Source organism: Dasypus novemcinctus, chromosome 10 (assembly GCF_030445035.2).
Source record: "Dasypus novemcinctus isolate mDasNov1 chromosome 10, mDasNov1.1.hap2, whole genome shotgun sequence".
Lineage (NCBI taxonomy): Eukaryota > Metazoa > Chordata > Mammalia > Cingulata > Dasypodidae > Dasypus > Dasypus novemcinctus.
Window position 1 is genome coordinate 72,948,215 of NC_080682.1, and position 24,559 is coordinate 72,972,773.

General features: G+C 40.5%; 1 protein-coding gene and 1 pseudogene across 2 annotated transcripts in view; one reads left to right on the top strand and one right to left on the bottom strand.

Moving 5' to 3' along the window:
- The window catches only part of NELL1 (neural EGFL like 1), a 1,045,701-nt gene that overhangs the window by 844,282 nt on the left and 176,860 nt on the right, over positions 1-24,559 (bottom strand). The window lies entirely within an intron of this gene.
- LOC139439747 (transmembrane 9 superfamily member 2 pseudogene) lies at positions 21,117-23,658 on the top strand (annotated as a pseudogene).

A 24,559-nucleotide genomic window follows, 5' to 3' on the forward strand; every position in this document is an offset into this window, starting at 1 on the left:
TTCAGAGTGGATCTTCCTAAGAGAGCAGTAAAGGGGAAATAGAGTCAAAACAAACATTTGACCCACTTCCTTTGTACCAGTACAAAGAATCAGGCCCAAAGTCATAAATTGAAGAGGTTACCTACATCAAAGCAGCCAGCTCCAGGGCCCAGGTACATACTTATTAGTTAATATAATGCATATTTTATAAGACCTCAAAGGAGAAAATCTCTCAGCCTAGAAGATATTCATTTTAAGGAAATTCTCCAAATTTCTTCAAAGCAGCTAGAGCATTGGAATAATCAAGCCATCAGAGAACTTAGGGGTCAAGAAGACCTCAGAGGGAAGTAAATGTGGTTCAAGCAATTGGGCTCTGGTCTACCACATAGGAGGTTGAGAGTTCAATGCCCAGGACCTCCTGGTGAAGGCAAGCTGGCCCGTGTAGTGAGCTAGCCCATGTGGAGTGCTGGCCTGCCTAGAGTACTGCCCCACACAGGACTGCTGCCCTATCAGGAATGCTGCCCCACGCAGGAGTGTTGGCCTATGCAGAGAGCTGGTGCAACAAGATGTTGCAACAAAAAGAGACACAGCAGATCTGGGAGCTGAGGTGGTGTAAGAGAAAGATCGTCTCTCTCCCACTCCAGAAGGTCCCAGGATTGGTTCCTGGAGCCACCTAATGAGAATACAAGCAGACACAGAAGAACACACAGTGAATGGACACAGAGATTAGACAACGGGGGGAAGGGGGCATGGACTAAATAAAGAAATCTTTAAAAAAAGAAGACCTTAGAGATTATTCATTCAGTCATTCAACACATCTTTACTGAACACATACTAAAAGGCTAAAAAGAAGATTTAAATATCCTGCTCTCAAGGAGCTTTGACACTGGTGAAAAAGGAAATAAAATATGTGCCCCAACTCCCCAAAAAAGAAAAGGAAGTTAGAAAGTGGCCTAAGAGAAACAAATGGGAAGGTGAAGGAAACTCATTCATTGAGTGACTGCCATGTGCCAGGATGTGCCAAGCATTTTCATAAACATCATCTTGTTTTGCTCCTTCAAGATAGATATTATTATCCCCATTTTACATACAAGGTCAAATATAATCAGAAAGATTAAGTACCTCGCCCAAGACTACAAGCTCCTATAAAGAACAATAGCATGGATAACCAGTGGTTAGGGCATCCGTCTACCACATGGGAGGTCCGCGGTTCAAACCCCGGGCCTCCTTGACCCGTGTGGAGCTGGCCCATGCGCAGTGCTGATGCGCGCAAGGAGTGTCGTGCCACGCAGGGGCATCCCCCATGTGGGGAAGCCCCATGCGCAAGGAGTGCACCCCATAAGGAAAGCCGCCCAATGCGAAAGAAAGTGCAACCTGCCCAGGAATGGCACCACCCACACAGAGAGCTGACACAACAAGATGACACAACAAAAAGAAACACAGATTCCTGTGCCGCTGACAACAACAGAAGTGGACAAAGACGACGATGCAGAGAACAGACAACTGGGTGGGGGAAGGGGAGAGAAATAAATAAATAAATAAATCTTAAAAAAAAAAGTGTTTCACAGATCACTTAAAACAAAGAATAGCATGATCTTATATTTGTGGCTTTACCAAGGTTCAGACATTATGAGGCATATTTCAATTACTTTATTTTAACCAACAAGTTACTGCACAGGGAAGAGACATTAACTTGAAAGGACTTCAAAGACAATTATAAATGCTCAGAGAGACCATCTGATGGAATCATTTTTTAAGAAGAAGGGAAATACATTTAACCAGAATTAATCATTATTCCTGGGGTTGTGGCCATACAATTTCAAGTTTTCAGTGTATTATAAACAGATCTTTAACGATCACTTTAAAAAGCAGTAGAGAGCCTGCCCCAATCAAGATGGCAGAGTGAGGTGCTGCAGGGCTCCATTCCCCTACAGAAGTCTTTGAACAAAAATTAAGGATTGTCAGGAAAAACTTTGATCAAAGCACCAGGAAACAGTTAAAGGATGGCAATAATAGGCAAATCTAGAAAAAGGCAACTTAAAAATGGTAGGATCTCCTGGCACTCTTACAGGGCCCCCCTGCCTCCCCAAATCCTCTCCCAAGCTTGGTGTGGAACCAGCCATCATCCCTTTGCAGGCCCCTGGTCCCAGTTTGAGGAAGCAAATAACACTTGTGCACAGAACGGGAGCATGTATGTCTGGGCCAGTCTGTTTGTTGGCAACCTGAATGACTGAACCAGGACAGACATTATAGGCTCACCTTCCCAAAATCTGTCTGGCATACAGAAGAAGCTTACAGAGCTCTCCTGTGGAATGTTCAAGAGATCAGTCAAATTGCAACTGCCTGGAGTAAAGGTTTACAGAGAGTGGGACATAATAGTGTACTGCCTGGGATCATGAGGGAACCCAGTTTCCTAGAGTAAAGGGGGTATTAATATCCATGTAAATGGGGAAATTCCTAGGGCCATGTATATATGCCCAGGACAAGATGCATGTGCAGAAGAGACATGATGTTTTGGAGCTGTGCATACCCCAGAAAAACATGTCCGTAAACTAAATTCATTCCTGCAGGTCTGAATCCATTTTAAGTAGGACCTTTTCATTAGGTTACTTCAGTTATGGTGGGGCAAAAAATGGGTCTTAATCCTATTACTCAAGTTGTTTATAAACAGAATAAAATTCAGACAGAAAGCCACAGGAAGCAAGAAGCTGAAGGTCAACAGAACCCAGAAAAGAAACGAGAGGGCTGGAGAGGCTGCCACATGCATTGCCATATAACAGAGGAAGGAAAGACCAAGAATCACCTGTAGCCAGCCCCAAAACACCAGTCTTCAGGAAGAAAGCATTGCCTTGATGGCACCTTGATTTGAAACTTCTCTTAGCCTCAAAACCATCAGCTAATAAATTCCCAATATTTAAGTCAAACCATTGCATGGTATTTCCTTGAGAAGCTGTGCCAATGTCAGTCTTTTGTGGAGTCCAGAAAATACTGTTCTTAAAGTGAACCCATTGTAGATGAGGCCTTTTGATTAGATTCAGTTAAGGGACCTTTTGATAGACAATTTTTTACTAGATCACTTCAGTTAAAGGTCTTTGATTAAATTGCAGGACCCAAGGGGAGGTCTTAATTCTTCACTGGAGTCCTACATAATTGGAGAAGGGAAAGGAAATATGACATTTTACCCTGCCACATGAGAAATGACTCCAGGATTGCCTTTAGTTACAGAAAGAGAAACCCTAAGAAGCTGAGAGAGAGGCCAGAGGCTGGAATCAGCAGAGCAGATGAAGCTGAAGCAACTAGGCCCACAGGGGAGGGGAGAGATGAGCCATATGTCTGATGGCCAACAGCTGAGTTCAAGGAAAAAGTGAGCCTGAAGGAGAAGGCAGAGACCAGCTGCCATTTGGTCTTGCCACATGACAGGAGTCTGGGATCACCAGCAGCTGACCTTTGGTGAGACAGCATCTCTGATGATGCCTTGATGTAGACATTTTCACAGCCCAGAACTATAAAAATTTAACCTAATAAATTACCTCTACAAAAGCCAACCCATTTCTGGTATTTTTGCATTGACAGCCTGTAGCAAACTAAGACCACAGTCAAGGAAACTAAAACAGATAGAAGGATGCTATGCCACAAGCTATTCTCCAAACTTGTTGTATGGCTAGACTCTGAGGGAGAGCACTTGCACATGCCAGTCTACAAAGACTGGGAAAAATGCTTTCCTTTTTTCCATATTTTTTCCATTAGCTCCTGGCTTTCAAGGGAAGCTCTGCAATTACACTAGGTGAATACATTTTAAGGAATGGATGCCTCAAAGTCTAAATTCCAGTGATAACATATTAAAATATCAAAACATCCAAGTCTCAACAAAAGATTACAAAACACACAATGAAACAGGAAGCAATGGGCCATGCAAAGATTAAAGCATTAGAAACCAGTAATGAGGAGGACCAGACCTGGGGCATACCAAAGACTTTTTAAAAATGGTCCTAAAGATGCTTTAAGAGCTAAGGGAAACATGAACAAAATACTAAAGGACATTAGGAAAATGACAGATGAACACAAAGAGAATATCAACAGGGAGAAGCAGACTTGGCCCAGTGGATAGGGCGTCCATCTACCACATGGGAGATCCAAGGTTTAAACCCCGGGCCTCCTTGACCCGTGTAGAGCTGGCTCACACGCAGTGCTGATGTGTGCAAGGAGTGCCCTGCCACGCAGGGGTGCCCCTTGTGTAGGGGAGCACCACATGCAAGGAGTGTGCCCTGTAAGGAAAGCTGCCCAGTGTGAAAGAAAGTGCAGCCTGCCCAGGAATGGCGCCGCACACACGGAGAGCTGATGCAGCAAGATGACGCAACAAAAAAAAAAGAAACACAGATTCCCATGCTGCTGACAGCAACAGAAGCAGACAAAAAGAACACGCAGCAAATGGACACAGAGAACAAACAACTGGGACAGGGCAGGGCGGGGTGGGGCAGGGTGGGGAGAAGGGGAGATAAATAAAATAAATCTTTAAAAAAAAGAGAGAGAATATCAATAAAGAAAAATTATGAAGAGTAACCAATCAGAGCTGAAGACCAAAGTAATGGAAATTTAAAATTTCCTAGAAGGTTCAACAGCAGCTTGGAGCTAGCAGAAGAAAGAAAAAATGAACTTTAAGGTAAGATAATTGAAATCATTCAGTCTAAGGATCAGAAAGAAAAAAGAATGAAGGAAAATGAACAGAGCCTGAGGAACTTGTGGGACACCATCAAACATAACAATAACATATGCATTGTGGGAGTTGCAGAAGGAGAAAGAAAGGAGGCAGAGAGAATAGTCAAAGAAATAATGGCTGAAAACTTCTGAAATTTAATGAACGACATGAATATACACATCCAAGATGCTCAACAAACTCCAAACAGGATAAACCCCAATAGGCCAAACTACAACGTATTATAATCAAAATGTCAGCTGCCAAAAGATAAAAGAGAGAAGCTACATGTCAGATATAAGGGAGGCTCAATCAGATTAAGTGCCAGTTTCTCATCAGAAACTATGAGGCAAGATAGCAGCAAGATGACATATTTAAAGTGATAAAAGGGGGAAAAAAGGCAACGAAAAACTCTCTATCCAACAAAACTGTCTTTCAAAAGTGAGGGACAGGGAAGCAGACTTGGCCCAATGGATAGGGCATCTGCCTACCACATGAGAGGTCCGTGGTTCAAACCCCGGACCTCCTTGACTCGTGTGGAGCTGGCCCACGCACAGTGCTGATGCATGCAAGGAGTGCCATGCCACCAGGGGTGTCCCCCACGTAGGGGAGCCCCAGGCACAAGAAGTATGCCCCATAAGGAGAGCCACCCTGTGCGAAAGAAAGTGCAGCCTGCCCAAGAATGGCGGTGCACACATGGAGAGCTGACGTAGCAAGATGACACAAGAAAAAGAAATACAGATTCCTGTGCGGCTGACAACAACAGAAGAAGACAAAAAGAAGAACACGCAGCAAATGGACACAGAGAACAGACAATAGGGACGAGAGGGGCAAGGGGGTGATAGGGGCAGGGAAGGGGAGAGAAATAAAATAAATCTTAAAAAAAAAACAAAAAAAGTGAGGGAGAGACTTCACACAAAGGCTATGCAGGCAAATCATTCCCATCTTATATGTATATGGCTGAGTTTTTTAACCTAAGCCCTGAATTAAGTGCTAGGCAAACTTTATCTATCTGTGCATGACTAATTCCCCAAACCCCACCCTTGAGTCTTAGGTACAGAGTTACCATGAATTGAAGCACCGGGGTGTACCATTCCCCAAAATTCTGAAAAATTCCAAGGGCAATAAAAAATTTTTAAAAAACAAAACAATTTCTTAGCATAGTGTCTAGCAATTGGTAGAAACTTAGGAAAGGTTAATTCTACCTTTATGAGTGATAATAATAAGAGCAAAAACAATACAGCTAACATTTATTTAATAATAACTAACATATTAAGTGCTTACTGTTGGAAGGGCTGCTTTTAGACCTTTTTACTTCATATCACTATAATCTCTACCACAACCCTATGAGATACATATCTTTTATTATTTGTTTTAACAAACACTTATAAAACACTAACTATAGGCCAGGCACTATTTTACAAATATTTACTCATTTAACCCTCACATAACAACCTTATAAATCATCTATTCCTATCCCTATTTTACAGAGGATGGAATTGATTAAATAAATAGATTAAATAACTTGCACAAGGCTATACTGCTAAGAACAGAACTAGGATTCAAACAAGAGCAGTCTAGTTCCAAGGTCCATGCATTTCTACAGCATCCAGAGTCCATAATTTTAACCATACCTCATTTGAAGATAATAAATTTGAGATTTGAAGAAGTTTAGAAATTCCCCAAGCTCATATAGCTATCTGTGGCAGAACGATGACTTAAACAAGAGTCTGGTAGGCACCAAAACAGATGCCCTCAACTTCAACATCACATACTCTCTGCTGTACCAGGCACTTTACATGTATCACCTCAAGTTCTTCCAATAACCTTAAATGGTGGTTATTATTATATTCTTATTATATTGTTATATGTGTGAAAACTGAGGCCCAAAGTGACTAAATGTCTTACCCAAAGTCATGTAACTCCTAAGATTCAAATCTAGGACTGCTTAATTCCAGAACACATGCTCTTTCTACCACTCCATGCTCCTCTCTGAGTAAAGTGGCATGACCCTTCTAGGGTCTATGAGAACAAAAGAGTTCAGGTGAACACAAGTACCTCCCATTCCAGATCTACATGATACCCATGCTGCCAAGAAATCCTCCTGCAAATGCTCTCTCCCTATTCCTCATGCCATGGGAAGATCACCATGGATAAAACAACCACAGCTGTTCACGTTGAAGGTCTTTTCCATCTCCTATGCCTTTGACCAATGCTAGAAAATGAAGCGAAGAAGTCAAAAGCACCAGGCAGGTGTTTTGTGTCCTGACTCAGAACACTAGTCTCAAGGACTATGAGTATTGAAAAAGAGGTAAAGGTAGAATTTTTAAGTAGTAGGACAAAGAGCACTGGACTGGGAATACTAAAACTTAAGTACCAACCTGCTACGGATGAACCATGTAATTTTTGGCAAACCATGCTTTTCTACACCTCTATTTCCCTTGTCTGTAAAATAAGGGGATTAGGTTTGTTCCACAGAGCCCTAGGATTCAATGGAAGGGCATAGGGCCTACTATAGAGGGAAAGGGTGGAGGTGCAACATCTTTTAAGCAGAACAGCTTCACTTTCATCTGTTATATAAATTGGAGTTTCCCACAGATTTCATTTGTATGAAAGAGATCCACTCCCAAAAGTAGTTTCAAAGCACTGAATAGTCTCTAAGGTTCAGCTCAGGTCAAATTCCTATAATCCATATATAATAGTGCTTTGCAAAGTGGTGAAATTGAAAAAAAAAACGAGTAACTGGTTGGTCTGTTAATTTCATACCATCATTGACTTTTCTGTCAATGCTCAAACTCCAAGCTCCTTGGCAGCTTGGAAGAGAGAGGATAGGAAATGGCAGATGTAGCAGACACAACTAATAGTCATGCCCTGCCCTGCTCCCTGAGTACACACTAGACTACATTTCCCAGATCTTTGGAATCTGCATGGGATCCTGTGATGATCACCAAGAAAACATTAACAGCAGTGATGCCTGTGACCTCCAGGCCAAGACAGTTAAGAAAGGATATGCCTTATACATGCCAATTGTAGAATATCCAGTGGAGGACTTAGAGCTTTAGTGGATGCTAAGGCAACTAGATGGAATATACCTGGGTCCTTCAGTGACTACATGGAGCAGAAACACCATTCCTCATATAGACCAACATTGAACTGGGGTATAAACAAGAATAAAACTTCATCAGAAATGATCCATTGAGATTTGGGGGTTATGGGACTGCCTTGACTTATTAATGAGAGGAAGAGTGTATTAGTCAGGGTTCTCTAGGAAAACAGAATCAACAACAGATATCTGTCAATAGTATGTGATTTTATAAGAGTCTCTCATGCAGCTGTAGGGTTGCACAAATCCAGGTTCCACAGGCAGGTTGCAACCAGAGGCTCCAATGAAAGTCCATTGAAGGTTCTTAACGAGTTCTGGGAGATATTGGCTGTACAAAGATGAGCTGGGAAATTTTCACTCAATGCTGGAATCGCTTGCCCTTTTAAGGCATTTAACTGAATGGATAAAGCATCACTCATTGCTGATGGCAATCTCCCTGATTATAACCAGCTATCTATGATTTACCACTGCAGTAAAGTCAATGGTGACTAAAGTCCATAAATGCCCTTGTATTACAGTTAGACCAATGCTTGTTTGACCAAATAACTGGGCACAATTACCTGGCTGAATTGACACATTAGCCTAGCCATTACAAACAGGAACATGAAAGTGAACAAAGAGAATGAATTGACAAGTAACCATGGACACAAAGCAAATACAAGTCTATAAACAGAAAGAAATGGCAGGAGGCATGAATACAGTTATCTCTCTCCTACATATGAAAGATAACCTGCATTATATGGCCTAATATTGTTGGTCAGATTGTATTTTTCAAAGATAAGCACAACTATATGTTCCATCTCACATGCTCTTCAGCAATGTGATCTTAACACTCCTCCCACTGAAAAATGGGGTCCACGTCCCCTCCCCTTATATCTGGGTGGGCTTTTCAGTGCTTTAACAAGAAGATAATGCTTTGTGATTTCAAGGTTGGTTATAAAAAGTGATGTGGTTTCCACCTTGTTTGCCAGAACACTCATTCTTGAAGCCCTTAGTCACCATTTAAGAAGTCCAACTATCCTGAGGTCACCACGCTTGGAGAAAGTCCAGATGCCATGGAGAGTTCACATGTAGGTGATGTGGTTGGCAGCCTCAACTGAGATCCCAGCCAACACCCAGGATGAAACACCAGACATGTGAGTGAAAACACCTCCAGATGGTTCCTCCAGCTGTCTACTCTTCCCAGCTGAAGCCATGAACATTATGGAGCAGACTCTGTCCAAATTCCTGACCCACAGAATCCATGAACACAGTAAATTTAGGGGTGGTTTTGTGGTGGTTTGTTATACCTCAATGGAAATTAGAGCACTCTAATTTCAGGTAAACAAATTTCACCTTCAAATCTTGAAACCATAATTGAGATATGTCTCTACTAAGTGCCTGGGATCATTGGCCAGATGACCAAATCTCAAAATGCCAGCTTTCTGCATACAGCCTTACACATTTATATCTCTGCATTTTCTTCTAACCTATAATAAAAATGGAATTCCACCCAAAAACGTAACTAAATATCAATAAACCACTGTAGCTTTTTAAAATGGTTTTTAGCAGCTACTTAAAAATAAATAAATACCTAAGGAATATATTTTTGTCATCTTTCTCAGTAATCTATTATTTTCTTGTATCAAGGACCAATGTTTTGGACTCAAACTTCATGTTTGTTCAAAAGGAAGTGGCCACCTTGGTAGTCCTTTTGTAAATCAGGTAAACACTCTGTGTTCCAGCCCCAACTACTCACCCAACTATTTGACTAAGTTTAAGGAAAGTCCTAACTGACCAGGTCAGACTTCTGACACTCCCAACTTCTGTTTCTTTCTGTCAGAGCAAAACGAGGTAGTCGGCAGAGAGCAAGCACCAGAAAAAATTTTGACTGATATAGAAAAGGCACATGGAAGTGGACTTGGCCCAATGGTTACAGTGTCCATCTACCACATAGGAGGTTCACAGTTCAAACCCCAGGCCTCCTTGACCCATGTGGAGCTGGCCCATGCGCAGTGCTGATGAGCGCAAGGAGTTCTGTGCCACACAGGGGTGTCCCCGAGTAGAGGAGCCCCATGCACAAGGAGTGCACCCTGTAAGGAGAGCCGCCCAGTGCGAAAGAAAGTGCAGCCTGCCCAGGAATGGTGCCACACACATGCAGAGCCGACACAACAAGATGACGCAACAAAAAGAAACATAGATTCACGTGCCGCTGACAACCACAGAAGTGGACAAAGAAGAAAACACAGCAAATAGACACAGAGAACAGACAACTGGGAGGAGGGGAAGGGCAGAGAAATAAATAAATAAATAAATCTTTAAAAAAAAAGAAAAGGCACAGAGTCTAGCTAATGCATGTTCAATCCCTGCCTCTGCCATTTAATACTTGGTGAGTGGGGACAAGACACCTAACTTCCCTAAGGTTTATTTTCTTCATGTATTAGAAAATAATAACACTGATTTCACAGGCTCCTTTTAAGGGAAAAATGACCTAACATTTACAAATCATCTTACAAAGCACCTAGTGTTCAATATTGATTATTATTTCCCTTCTTATCTTTCTGTACACATGGAGATAAACTGCCTCACAGAATGTAATGCTGCTCAAAGTGCCTATATCCTGCTTTTTCTCAGAAAGAAACGTTTCTCTGCCTTCCCCTTTCTCTTGTTTAGACTTGACCTGGTGATCTTATTTGTAGTTGCAAAATTATATTAGTTCTGTACTCAATCCTCTTAGCAAACATCTAGAAAGAGATGAACAGCAACAGAATTACAAAATGCCTCTGTTATTGAAAATAAAACATTCATTGTTAAATGAAATGTAAAAATAAAGTTCTTTATGTTTTCAAATAAATCAATTAAAAACAGTTGCATTACAGTCTTAGAAATCCACATAGTAATAGCCACACTGTTCTTATGAAGTGAAGACTGGCTTCTAACTTCTCCAGATATTGAAACTAGGAGAAAAGACATGGAACCTTGGAAAGTTAAGATTTTTTTTTTAAATTAATTAGGATAAGAAATTTAAAATATAAGCAACAAATGAGCTCATTTACTAGAACAAAGGAGAGAAGGGATCATTACTTTTTGACTGCCAAAGTCCCCAAATAAAATAGAATAAAAATATTTATTGTGTAATCAAGCTCAGGACACTGACCACAGAATCATGATTACACCTTATTTTAAGCCTAAGGTATAGTACAGATCTCTAGGAACTCATTAATGTATCTATAAAGATAAGGAGTAAAAAGTTTCCCACCCAGCCCATACCCCAATTGCCAAGTACTCAGCACCCCCCATTGATAATCACTGTTATTGGTATCCTTCCAAAAAATTTTTCTGCATTTTCAAAAAAATTTTAGTGAACTTTTTTAGAATAGCTTTAGATTTGCAATTTTTAAAATTACCAAGAGTGTACAAAGAGTTCCCATGTATCCCACACCCAGTTTCTCTTATTATTTTTTGTATTAATATGTCATCATTCAAAACTAAAGTCCACACTTGAGTCATATTTTCTTAGTTTTTACTTAATGCCCTTTTTCTGTTACAGTATCCCATCTGCAATACCATATTACATTTTTTTAAGATTTATTTTTTATTCTCCCTGCCCACCCCACCCCATTGTCTGCTTTCTGTGCACATTCACTGTGCCTTCTTCTGTGTCTGCTTATCTTCTCTTTAGGCAGCACCGGGAACCAATCCTGGAACCTTGCACAGTGGGAGAGAAGCATTCAGTCTCTTGTGCCACCTCAGCTCCCTGGTCTGCTGTGTCTCTTATTGTCTCTCCTCTGTATCTCTTTTTTTTTTTTTTTTTTGAATAATTTTTTTTTTATTGACTTTGTAATAATATTACATTAAAAATATATATATGAGGTCCCATTCAACCCCACCCCCCCCTCTCCCCCCCCTCTGTATTGTTGCATACATCATCTTGCTGCACCAGCTCTCCACACAGGCCTGCACAGCACATGATGCATCAGCACTCCATGCAGGCCAGCTCTCCACACAAACCACCTTGCAGCATGGGCCAACTTGCCCTGGGAATCGAACCCTGGACCTCCTATATGGTAGATAGGAACCCAATCGTTTGAGCCACATCCACTTCCCATATATTACGTTTAGTCTTCATCTCCTGAGACTCCTTTGACTGTGACTATTTCCCAGGTTTCCCTTGTTTTTCATGACTTTGACAGTTCTGAGGAGTACCACTCAGGGATTTTTGTAAAATTTCCCCCAACTGGGATTTGTCTAATATTTTTCTAATTATTGGATTAAGGTTATGGATTTAGGGAAGGAAGACACAGAAGTAAAGTGCCACTCTTATCACATCCTATCAAGGTATATATATACTCTCAACGTGACTTACCACTGTTGATGGCAATCTTGATGTTCTCTTCCTGGCTGAGGTAGTTTATGCCCGGTTTCTGTAAAGTTACTTTTTCCCCTCCTCTTTCTACACTCAACTCTTTGAAAGGAAGTCACTATGCACTATCCACATGTAAGAAGTGGGGAGTTATGACCCACTTCCTTGAGGATGTAGTAGTTACATAAATTATTTGAAATCCTACTGCAAGGGAAATGTGTCCAATGTCCCCATTTATTCAATAATTATTTGTATCAGTATGGACTCACTGATATTCATTTTATACTGGGGGTTATAACCCAAATATTCATTTAACTATTTTGTTGCTCAAATTGTTTCAGTTGGCTCCTATGTCCATGTGGCATCCTCCCATCACTGCGGCAAGTTTGATTTGGTCAGGTGGGGTCCAGGTCCAGGTGCAGGTCCGTCGAGGTCTGGGTCAGGGTCCGGGTCTGGGTCTGGGTCTGGATCCAGGTGCAGGTCCAGGTCGGTGTCCGGGTTCGGGCCTGGGTCCAGGTCTGGGTCCCAATCGGGGTCCAGGTCTGGGTCCGGGTCTGGGTACAGGTCAGGTCCAGCTTGGTTTGGTTCACTTTCTTTTACTTCCTGGTACTACCAGATGCTCTAGGCTCACCTTGTATATTTCTGCCTACAATTCTAGAATCAGTTTATCCACAATGGTAAAAATCTGGGCACTTGGTGTGCTCCTTACTTCTGGGATGTCCATTGCTTCTAGATCCTCTCAGATAACAGAGCAAAGAAATGCATGTGTACACAATTATCTGTATATACTACACATATCTATAAATATTTCTATATTCTCCACCTGTATCTAAATTAAGCTAACCATGAGTTCATACTGATGTCTTAAACTCAAATAACTTACCATATGGATGGTTCTAGTCTCCACCCCTTGCTTATCTGTACTTCCCACAATCTACCATCGTTTATGTAATTGTTCAATTCCAGTATATATGCATAGTAGTTTTTAAATTGGTTAACCCATACCTTCATGGAAATAATATCATTTAGAATATAATATCTATTCCTTTTGCCTTTAGGCTTAAGAATTAGGAACTTCACTCGTTTCCAAAGCTACTTAGTCAGCACCTTTTTCCCCACACCTCCTTTCGTATCATTTCACATATGTGTAATACAGTTAGATTCCTTTGTCACATTTTGCATTCCATCCTGGGATCCCTCTACCTCTAATGATTTATTTTTAATTTGCATACATTGTTGATGTGGGAGGAGGAGGATGAAGGGGTGGGGGGTATATGGGACCTCATATTCTTTGAATGTAACATTTAAAAGAAAAAAAAATAAACAAAAATGGATACGGGGGAAAAATTCGTTTTATCACTGGTAAGTATTTCATTGTATAAATATGCCACAGCTTGCTTCTCTACTCACCTTTGAAGGGCATCATGACTGCTTCCAGTTTGGGCAGTTATGAATAACACAGCAATATGAACATTTTTTTCAAGTTCGTGTGTGAATATAAGTTTTTAATCCAGTTGGGTAAACACCCAGGAAGGCAATTGCTGGATTGCATAGTTAGTTTCATAAGAAACTGCCAAACTGTCTTCCAAAGTCACTGTACTATATAGCACTGCCACTAGCAGTGAATGAGAGTTCCTCTTGTTCCATATCATCACCAGCAATTGGTATTGTCAGTTTTTTGTTTTGTGGGGCTTTTTTCAGCCATTCTATTCACTGTACAAAAGTATCTCGTTGCTGCTTTAATTTGCATTTCTCTACTGACAAATGATGCTAAGAATCTTTCATATGCTTATTTGCCATTTGTATATCCTCTTTGGTAAGTTGTCTGTTTAGATATTTTGTTCATTATCGGGCTGTTTGCTTATTTTTTAAAGAAGTTATATGTTTACAGAATAATCAAGCAGAAAATATAGATTTCCCATATTGCTGAGTTTTAAGAGTTATTTGTATATTTTGAATACAAGTCATTTATCAGATATGTGTTGTGAAAATATTTTCTCCTAGTTTATAACTTTTCATTTCATTCCGTTAATAATGTTTTTGCTGAGCAGAAGGTTTTAGTTTTAATGAAGTCCAACTTATCAATGTTTTCTTTAATGGATTATGCTTTTGATGTTGTATCTAAAACTGACCACTATGCACAAGGCTATGTAGATTTTCTCCTATGCTTCTTCCACAAGTTTTATAATTTTGCATTTTACACCTAGGTTTGTGATTCATTTTGAGTAATTTTTCTGAAAGGTGTAAGGTCTGTATCTAGGTTCATTTTCTGCATATGGACTTCCAACTGTCCCGGGATAATTTGTTGAAAAGACTATTTTTTCTTCCAGGGGTTTTTATGCTACAAAAGCAAATATGAATATATTATTTTTTATTCTTTTTAACACAAATGGTAGCATTATATCTTCACTGCTCTGTACTGCTCTTTTTTCACTTAATGCAATGAGAGATCTTTCTAATGCACAGCACTTCCTCTTTCTACTTACTTTTCACTGGTGCACAGGTGTCACTAGTTATGCAAAATTTCTTATTCATTACCTGACTCCGGTTCTTTCTTCTACTCTCAGAAAGCATATCAAATCAGTGCCACTAAGTACTCAGACTCTGCTCTATTTGGAGGTATTTTTTTTACATAAATGAATCACAAATTTATATCTACAGTCCAAATCTGTCTTCTGTACTGTGTACCTGAATAGACAACTGTCGATAATAAGCCCAAGACATAATTCTTGATCTTCCCCCAAGATGAGGTCCTTATCCATTATAGCTTATGTCAGGATGAAAGCTAGAAACCCAAGCATTGTCTGACACCTTCTCTCTCTATGCATGATGTGGGCACCCATCGGCAAGTTCTACTGCCTCTATTAGGTATCTAGGACATCCATGCTCTCCTCATCTCCTCCAACACTACCATTCTTATCCAAGCCACCATCATCTCTTACTAGCAACTGCATAGCTTCCTAACTTGTCTTCCTGAATCTGCTTTGATCTCTGCCAATCCATTTTACAGCCAAAGTCATCTTTTTAGAATAAAAATTCAATCACATCATCAACTTTCTCCAAAGACCCTCCTCCCCCAAACTTAAAATCCATCAATGACTTCTCATTGCTGTTGGGCTTAAGACTAGAATTACTAGTATTGCCTTCCACACCCCATCTATCCAACTTCACCTTGCTCACTCTCCACCTTGCTCTCTGCACACCATCCTTCTTTCAAATCTTCAAACATGTAGTGTTCCCTCCCACCACAACGTACTTGCACATTCTGTCCCCACTGCCTGGAACACTCTTATTCCCATTCTTGACCTAGTTGACTTCTAGTCAACCTTCAGATATCATCTTAAGTGTTACCTCCCCAGGAAGACTTCAGTAACACACAGTCCCCATTTCCACTCACACTTTGTCATGGCATAATGTTCCGTTCCTTCACAGTACTTATCTGTTTCTATTTGCACATTTGTGAGACTATTTTGTTAATATCTGTCTTTCTCACTGGATTGTAAGCTCTGTGAACACATGGACCATGTCTACTTTTGCTCATCATTGTAGCTACAGAGCCTGGCATAGGACCTAGAATATAGCAAAGATTTAATAAATATTTTTAAACAAATGAATGAATTAACAAATCAAAGGTATTTAATTAACTAATAAATTTCATATGGCACACCTCATAATTGATTGTGATATATCAAAGTGCTATTGTATTGAACTTGAGGATGACTGTTACAAGAAGATAAAAGTTCCCCATCAAGGATGCAATTCAGTAAAAGGATCATCTAAATAATGATGATGGTGATGATGATGATAACAGCTAACATTTATCAAGTTCATACCATGTGCTGGCGATGATAAATGCTTTATATACAATATTTCAATGAATTTTTAAAAAGATTTATTATTTATTTATTTACTTCCCCATTCCCCATCCTGTTGTTTTTGCTGTCTGTGTCCATTCCCTGTACAGAAGATCTTCTGTATCTATTTCTCTTCTTTGTCTTCTCTTCTCATTTTTTTCCCTCTAGGATTCCCTGGGATCTGATCCTGGGGACCTGTGGTGTGGAGAGAGTTTCCCTGTCAGCTGCCCCACCCTGGTTCCTGGTTTCTGCTGGCCTTCACCTTGACTCTCCCCTTGGTCTCTCTTTTGTTGCATCGTCATCTTGCTGTGTGACTCACTTATGCAGGCACTGGCTCACTGTGCAGCCACTGAGCTCACCATGTGGGCACTCACATAGGCACTTGGCTCACTGCACAGGCACTGGCTCCCTGTGCTGGCACACTTTCTCTTCTTCTTTTTCACCAGGAGGCCCCAGGGATTGAACCTGGGTCCTCCCATATGGTAGGCAGAAGCCCTATCACTCGAGCCACATCCGCTTCCCTTCAATGAATTTTTGGAACAATCCTTTAAAGGGAATACTGTCATTATTCTCATTTACCTGATGAAGAAACTAAGTCACAGAGAAGTTAAATGACTTGATCAGAGATTCCAAACTAGGGCAATGATGCCTAAGCCAGATTCTCTTTGATGAAAGAATGAGAATCGGCCCAGACTCACTCACCTATCCCTAACTGAAACCACCACCCACCCTTAACAGTCACTAGGAAGGCTAACATCACCGACTGAGAGGTCCAATGAAGGAGGCCAGTGCTGTGAGCTGGGAACCACTAATATTTAACCAGACAAAGGGCAGTGATGTTCTCTGTCCATAGTGCTAACAGTACTAGAGGCTGAAAGTCTCCCATAGTACTAGAGATCCTCGAGTGCTTCTTTAGAAAGACTTGAGCTCTCAGTAAAATATAGTGAAACATATTATATGTAAAGTAATTATCAAAACTGGCAGTTGTACGGATTAAATAAATTTTAGATATTATTACTGTCATTATTTGAATGATGTATTAACAGAATTGCCTCCTTGATGAGAAGCCTTTATTTTCTACATCAGTGATTCTCAAATTCAATGTCACAGACTTTGATGTATCACAGCCAGCTGCAAGGTGCATCATATGAAATTTAATATTCTAAATAAAATAAAATACCAGATATTTGCTTAAGTAGTGATGAACTTACTCTGAAAATATTAAGTCTCCACTATATAATAGCACCTATGTGTCTCTGAATCTATAAGAAGGAGCAAAAACAGACATGGCCCTTGTGTTCAGAGAGCTTACAATTCAGTATAAGAGAAGATATTGACAAAATAATCACACAAATAAACTCAAAACTAGAAAATTAGAGGTAAATACTGTGAGGGAAAGAAACATGATCCCATGACAAAGCCTGGATCAATTTAGTTTGCCCTGGGATAAGGCCACCTGGCTGATAAGCACAGGCTAAACGTTGAGTATTGTAAAGTATCTCTCATGAAAATATCACCAAGAACTATATGTAGGAATGTGCCTAGAAGATAGGGCCCAACTGGACCTAACAGGTAACGTTTGTTCACAGTCAGACATCCAAACAAGTGACAGGCTCTTTGGTAAATCTCTCAGAAGAACATGAATAAGACAAATATAACAAGTTCCCACCCCACTGATCTTCACAAAGTCTCCTTGGTGGCCAATGTCACTTCCAGTGGAAGTAATGGCTAAACTTTTCCTAGGTGTAGTAGTTTGAGGCTTTTATGGAAAAGATCCTATCCTTAGAACTACTCTGTTATTGTAGGTGTGATCCTATTGCAGGTGGGACCTTTTGATTAGATTAATTCAGTAAGGCGTGACCCAGAGTGGCTCTTAATATTCTTAATGGAGTTCTTTATAAATGAGATGAATACAGAGAAAAAAAGACATAGGAGCTCAGAGAGGAATACCCAGAAGATGTGAGAGGAAGCCAGAGATGGAGGAGCCAGAAGCCGAAAGCAACAGAGCCCAGAGGAGAAGGCAGAAACCAGCAGATGACACCATTTGCCTTCCAATGAGACAGAAGAGTCCAGGATCACCCACTGCCAGCCTTGACTTGGACACTTTTCTCAGCCTTGGAACTGTAAGCTTGCAAGCCAAAAAAAAAAAAAACCCCATTGTAAAAGCCAACCCATTTCTGGTAAATTGCTTTCAGCAGCTTTTAGCAAAACACTGGGGAAGTTTACTGTCACCGCCTATTCTGAATTTTGTGTCCCCTCCTCTAGATATTACTCTGGATCAGATGAGTTCATCTAAAATCAATTTTCTTAGAGCTATACTGGTAAGTGAAAATTTTTTTAAAGCAGCATGGTCTAAAACCAAATTTAACTAAAACCTATTTACTCTTCTATCACATGTAAATCATTATGAATTTCACAAATATGAATTTTATGTGAATGATACTATTAGGGAAAATTACCAGTAAGTAAACTGGCCATTAGGTAAATTAATTTTAAAATATTTCATTTTAGGCAAACTTGGGGACACCTAAGCCCAATCTCCAGAAATTGAAAAAGTAGATAAAGTGGTTCCAGGCCACAGATCTTCCTCACACAGTCAATAGAACTTTAAGAAGTTAGTATAATCAGAGTTCCCCCCACTCTCCAAGAAAACTAGAGGGTCTCAAATCAATAATTTATCCTGTACTGCCAGAATTCCTGTTATGTTTCTCATCTCCCTTATGCTTGTTAATGGCTGAAGAATCATCCTGCCTACCACCATCATTTAGCTACCTTTGTCTTACTCCCTGAATAGTTCAGACCATCCAGGAATCTGGGTGGTAAATCCACTCTGAAAACAGTGTTTTTAAAAGGTGACCCTCAAACTTAAAAGTATATGTGAACATCTGGAATTCTTGTTAAAATGCAGGTCCTGATTCAGAGGAGGAAAGATATGAGGGCATAACAGAAAGCAGAATATTATTATTATTATTATTATTATTATTATTATTATTATTATTATTAAGTGCCTAGTAGGTACCAGGCATTTTCTCAAATTCTTATAATAAACCTATTGGGCAGGTATTATACCCAGTTTACAGACAAAGAAACTGAAGTACAAAAATATAAAATGATCTGACCAAGATAAGAGCTAGTAAGTGATGGGCCCAAGATTTGAACCAAATTTACATAACATTAAAGATGTTCTTTTTTATTTTTTTTAAAGATAGATTACATAAATGTCACATAAAAAGTATAGGGGATTCCCATACACCCCACTCCCTACCCCTCACGCACCTTTCCCACATTAACAACATCCTGCATTAGTGTAGTACATTTGTTACAATTGATGAACACATATTGGAAAATTGCCACTAAGTGTGTATTAATAGTTTATATTGTAGTTTAAACTCTCTCCCACACATTTTTGTAAGTTATGACAAGACACATAATGGCCAATATCTGTCACTGTGACATCATTCAGGACAATTTCAATGTCCCAAAAACGCCACTTTTTACACCTTTTTTAAAAAATATTTAGGTTACATAAATGTTACATAAAATATGTAGGGAATTACCATACGCCTGTCCCCCACATCTCCCACATTTTCCCACATTAACAACATCCTTCATGAGTGTGGTACATTACTGCAATTGATGAGCACATTTTGTAGCTCTGCCACTGAACATGGATTAAAGTTTATACATTCTTTTTCATCCATGGTACGGTATGAAGGAGACCTTGGCATGACTGGTACCAACAAAGAAATGCTGAGATTGTTGGCGCTATGGGACATGAAGACAAGAGCTGTTAGCAAAGTCTTCCTTGGGGATTTAGATGTCTTTTAATATAATGTGCCCATTACGAAAGATGGGAGTTACTTGAGAAGTTTCTCTCTCAGAACCTTGCCACTCTCCCCATGGAAAAAAAATGTGTTTCCAAAAGTAAGAAAGATAGCACATGGAAACTCATCATGGAAAAGATAGCCAGCTTATCACCAAACCCATATCCTTTTCTTCTTGGCACACAGCTTGAAATTTCCTAGCATCTCTTCTGTTAGGTATAGCTATTGCTTGCATTCCAGAGAATGAACTGTAAGCACATATAACTGATATATGCCATTCCCAGGATGGGCCCTCAACCTCCCCACATGCAATCCTCCATGCCCCTGCCCCTTCTAATTGCTGGAATAAAGACAACGCCCAGAGCAACCCTAAGCACCATGTGTTGAAAATGGTAGAAGGAGGAAGATGGAGCCTGGGTCTCTGAATCTCCACTAGAAGAAGAACCACCCAGAATGCCTAGCAAGATACCCAGAATTGGTCAATTAAATGAGAAACAAGCTGGGAAAATCCCCAGCTATAACTCTTAATAAGAAACATTGCGATAAGCTCCAAGAATCCCTCCAAGCCCCAGAGATAGCCTCCACTTTCTGCTGCTTCATTTGGTAACATAATAATGAGCACTGACAGTTGTCTACAGAGTTTTATAGTTATATCACTTGATTTTTAATCATCAAAAGAATAAAACTATAATTTTATTTTGACATTGGTCACAGATCATGGAACAGCATAAGGAAATCCATGGAATTAGGATTTATACATTAATGCTCATATCTTGACAGGCACCATTATTATTCATCTTATAAATGAGGGTATGACTCAGATCATCCAAGCCATGGTTTTGTCTTTTCTGTGCCTGCATCCCAAAATGATGGCTCTTTCTTGGCAATTCCAGCATAACTCTTTCAGAGTTAATAGTTCAACTGCCAACAACCAATAGAGCCAGGTCTGAAATTGAGATCTTCTGACTACATAACATGCCACCACATATGGAAAGCACTTAACACAAACAGACAAACCCTCAGCAAATGCCTGTTTCCTTCTCCTCCACTCCGCTACAAATAATCTCTCTACAGACCCCTACCCTGTCCTGATCCTCTGTGCAAAGGTCATGTCCACAAAGAACAAGCAAATTTAAACTGCATCAAATACCTAGACGGGCTCCAGCCAAAACTCTTTCTTGCTTGGAGGGGATTTATGGTGAACATATGAGGGGAAGACTGCCTTTGGATAATTTTCCTGGATGACTACCAATCCCCAACCAGCTCCTCAGCCAAAACTGTGCAATAAAACTTGAGTCTCCTCGTGCAACCGGAACTATCCATGGCAGAACCAGCCTCCCTCATCTCAGGCCTCTTCGTCATGGTTTTCGAGCCTCCTGTCCCTCCCTCCCTGATCACACCGTAGGTTCGGCTGTGCCTTCCCTGAAAAAGTAGCCATGAGAGCAAAGCTGGTGTCTCGTCCTCACTTCGTGGCCGTGGCTGTGACTGCTGTCTGTGGCTGCTGTCACTGCTCCTGCTGGGGGCAGCCCCAGGCCCACAGCCCTGCTGGTGGTGCCTCCTACCTGCATGACTTGGTGCCCGTCAACTTCTGCGAGGAAGAGGAAAAGCACAACGAGTGCAAGGCTGAAATAGAACTGTTTGTGAACAGGCCTGACTCAGTGGAAGCTGTTCTTTTGTATGAATATACAGCATTTGATTTTTGTCAAGCCACAGAAGGAAAATGCCCATCTGAAAATATTGGTCAAGTATTATTCGGGGAAAGAACTGAACCTTCACCACATAAGTTTATATTTAATAAGGAGGAGACCTGTAAGCTTCTTTGTACAAAAACATACCATATGGAGAAAACTGAAGACAAACAAAAGTTAGAATTCTTGAAAAAAGCATGTTACTGAATTATCAACATCACTGGATTGTGGATAATATGCCTATAACATGGTGTTACCATGTCAAAGATGGTAAGAGGTTCTGGAATCCTGGATTTCCTATTGGTTGTTACATTACAGATAAGAGTCATGCAAAAGATGCCTGTGGTATTAATTCAGATTTCCAAGAAAAAGATATATTTTATACTTTCAATCATGGTGACATCAAAATATACTATCATGTTGTTGAAACTGGATTCATTAAAGCAAGATTAGGGAAGTGGATTTGGTTCAACGGATAGAGTGTCCACCTACCACATGGGAGATCCAGGGTTCAAACCCAGGGCCTCCTGACCCATGTGGTGAGCTGGCCCACATGCAGTGCTGATGCATGCAAGGAGTGCCATGCCACGCAGGAGTGTCCCCCACATAGGCAAGCCCCATGCACAAGGAGTTCGCCCCATTAAGGAGAGCTGCCCCACACGAAAAAAGTGTAGCCTGCCCAGGAGTGGTGCCACACGGAGAGCTGATGAAGCAAGATGACGCAACAAAAAAGAGACACAGTTTCCCAGTGCCGTTGACAAGAATACAAGCAGGCACAGAAGAACAGACAGCGAATGGACACAGAGAGCAGACAACTAGCAGCGGCGGCGGAGGGGAGAAGGTGGGCAGAGAGAAATAAATCTTCAAAAAAAAAACCAAGATTAGTGGCTGCTAAGCTTGAACCAAAAAGTTTCAAACATACCCATATAGATAAGCCAGGCTGCTCTGGGCCCCCCATAGACATAAATAACAAGTCTTCTGGGGAGATTAAAATTTTCTATACTTACTCCATTAGTTTTCAGGAATATAAAAATATCAGAGCGGCATTTAGATGGGACTACATTTTGGAATCTATGCCTCATATCCACATTCAGTGGTTTAGCATAATGAATTTCCTGGTAATTGTCCCTTTCTGGAATGGTAGCTATGATAATACTACAGGCATTTCATAATGACATTGCCAAATAGAATCAGATGGATTCTATGGTGGATGCCCAGGAAGAATCTGGCTGGAAACTAGTTCATGGTGATATATTCTCTCCTCCAAGGAAAGGAACGGGATGCTGCTATCTATCTTTCTAGGATCAGGGACACAGATTTTAATTATGACTTCTATAACTCTATTTTTTGCTTTCCTGGGATTTTTGTCACCTGCCAATAGAGGAGCACTGATGACTTGTGCTGTGGTCTTACGGGATTGCTGGGAACTCCTGCAGGTTATATTGCTGCCAGATTCTATAAGTCCTCTAGAGGTGAGAAGTGGAAAGCAAATGTTTTGTTTATATCATTTCTTTGCTCTGGGATTGCATTTGCTGACTTGTTCATAATGAGTCTGATTCTCTGGGGAGAAGGATCTTTAACAGCATTCCTTTTGGAACATTGGTTACCATATTGGCCCTTTGGTTCTGCATACCTGTGCCTCTAACATTTATTGGTACATACTTTGGTTTTAAGAAGAGTGCCATTGAACACCCCATTCAAACCAATCAGATTTCACGTCAGATTCCTGAACAGTCATTCTACACAAAGTCATTGCCTGGTATTATCATGGGAGGGATGTTGCCCTTTGGTTACATCTTTATACAGCTTTTCTTCATTCTGAATGGAATCTTGTCTCATCAGATGTATTACATGTTTGGCTTCCCTTTTCTGATGTTTATTATTTTGGTTATTACATGTTCTGAAGCAACATTACCACTTAGCTATTTCCACCTATGTGCAGAGGATTATCACTGGCAATGGTGTTCATTCCTTACCAGAGGCTTTACTGCAGTTTATTTCTTAACATATACAGTACATTATTTCTTTTCAAAACTGCAAATCACAGGAGCAGCAAGTTCTAGTTTGTACTCTGGTTACATCATGATAATGATTTTGATCTTCTTTCTTTTTACAGGAACAAGTGGCTTCTTTGCATTTGTTATCAAAATATATAGAGTGGTAAAAGTCGACTGAAGAAGCCCAGTGAGTCCAGTTAAACCAGAAATAAATTAAGTTCTTCATCAACAAAGATCTGTTTTTGTGACTACCTTGAGTTTTATCAGACTTACTGGCCTAATATTCCTTCAGAAACAGCAGTAGGTCCTGTTCCTACTGCTGCTTCCTCTCCCAGTACTTGTGCTTTTCTCCCTTTAGTGCAGTATGTTCCCTCACAATTCTTTTCTGACTCTTGTCCCTGAGGCAATGCTATCCTCCCCAGATTTCCACGTCAAGCCCTTAGATGTACCTCCAGGGATCATCCTCCACTCTGCAAACTGGACCTGCTTTAAGTGTCTTTACTCCATACTGGCTGCATTAAGAGGTCTTTCATTCATTCAGCTTACAGTTTTGTGCTTGTACAACATTAGGCACTGTTCACAAGTCCAAGCTCTTTAAGCAAGCCAAGACACAAGACTGCTAGTGATCTGAACACTATCAACCTCCCAGCTTCATTTACAACCTTTACCTTCCCATACTGTTGCCTCTGCCTGAAACATTCTTCCACTCATGGAAACCGGGCAACTCATAACCACCCTTCAAGATTCCACTCTGTCATCCATATGAAGTACTGTAAGAACTGCTAACACCCCTGACCCTTGTGAAGTGCCAAAATCTTCCTGAAAATGAACTCTTGTTTAATCAGATGAATCCATTTAACACCTCCCTGAGGTGTTTCACCTGTCTGCACCTGCACACCCTTGGCAGCCCTGCCCTATGGCTGGATGACTCTTGCTAGAGCAAAAGTCTTCCTATCTCAGAAAGAAAAAAAGAAAAAAGCTCATATCATTAATTCAAACAACAGGTGTCAGGCATCAACTACATGACATACCCTGCTAGGGCCTGAGGACAGAAGATGAAATTTCCTTGTTGCTAATGG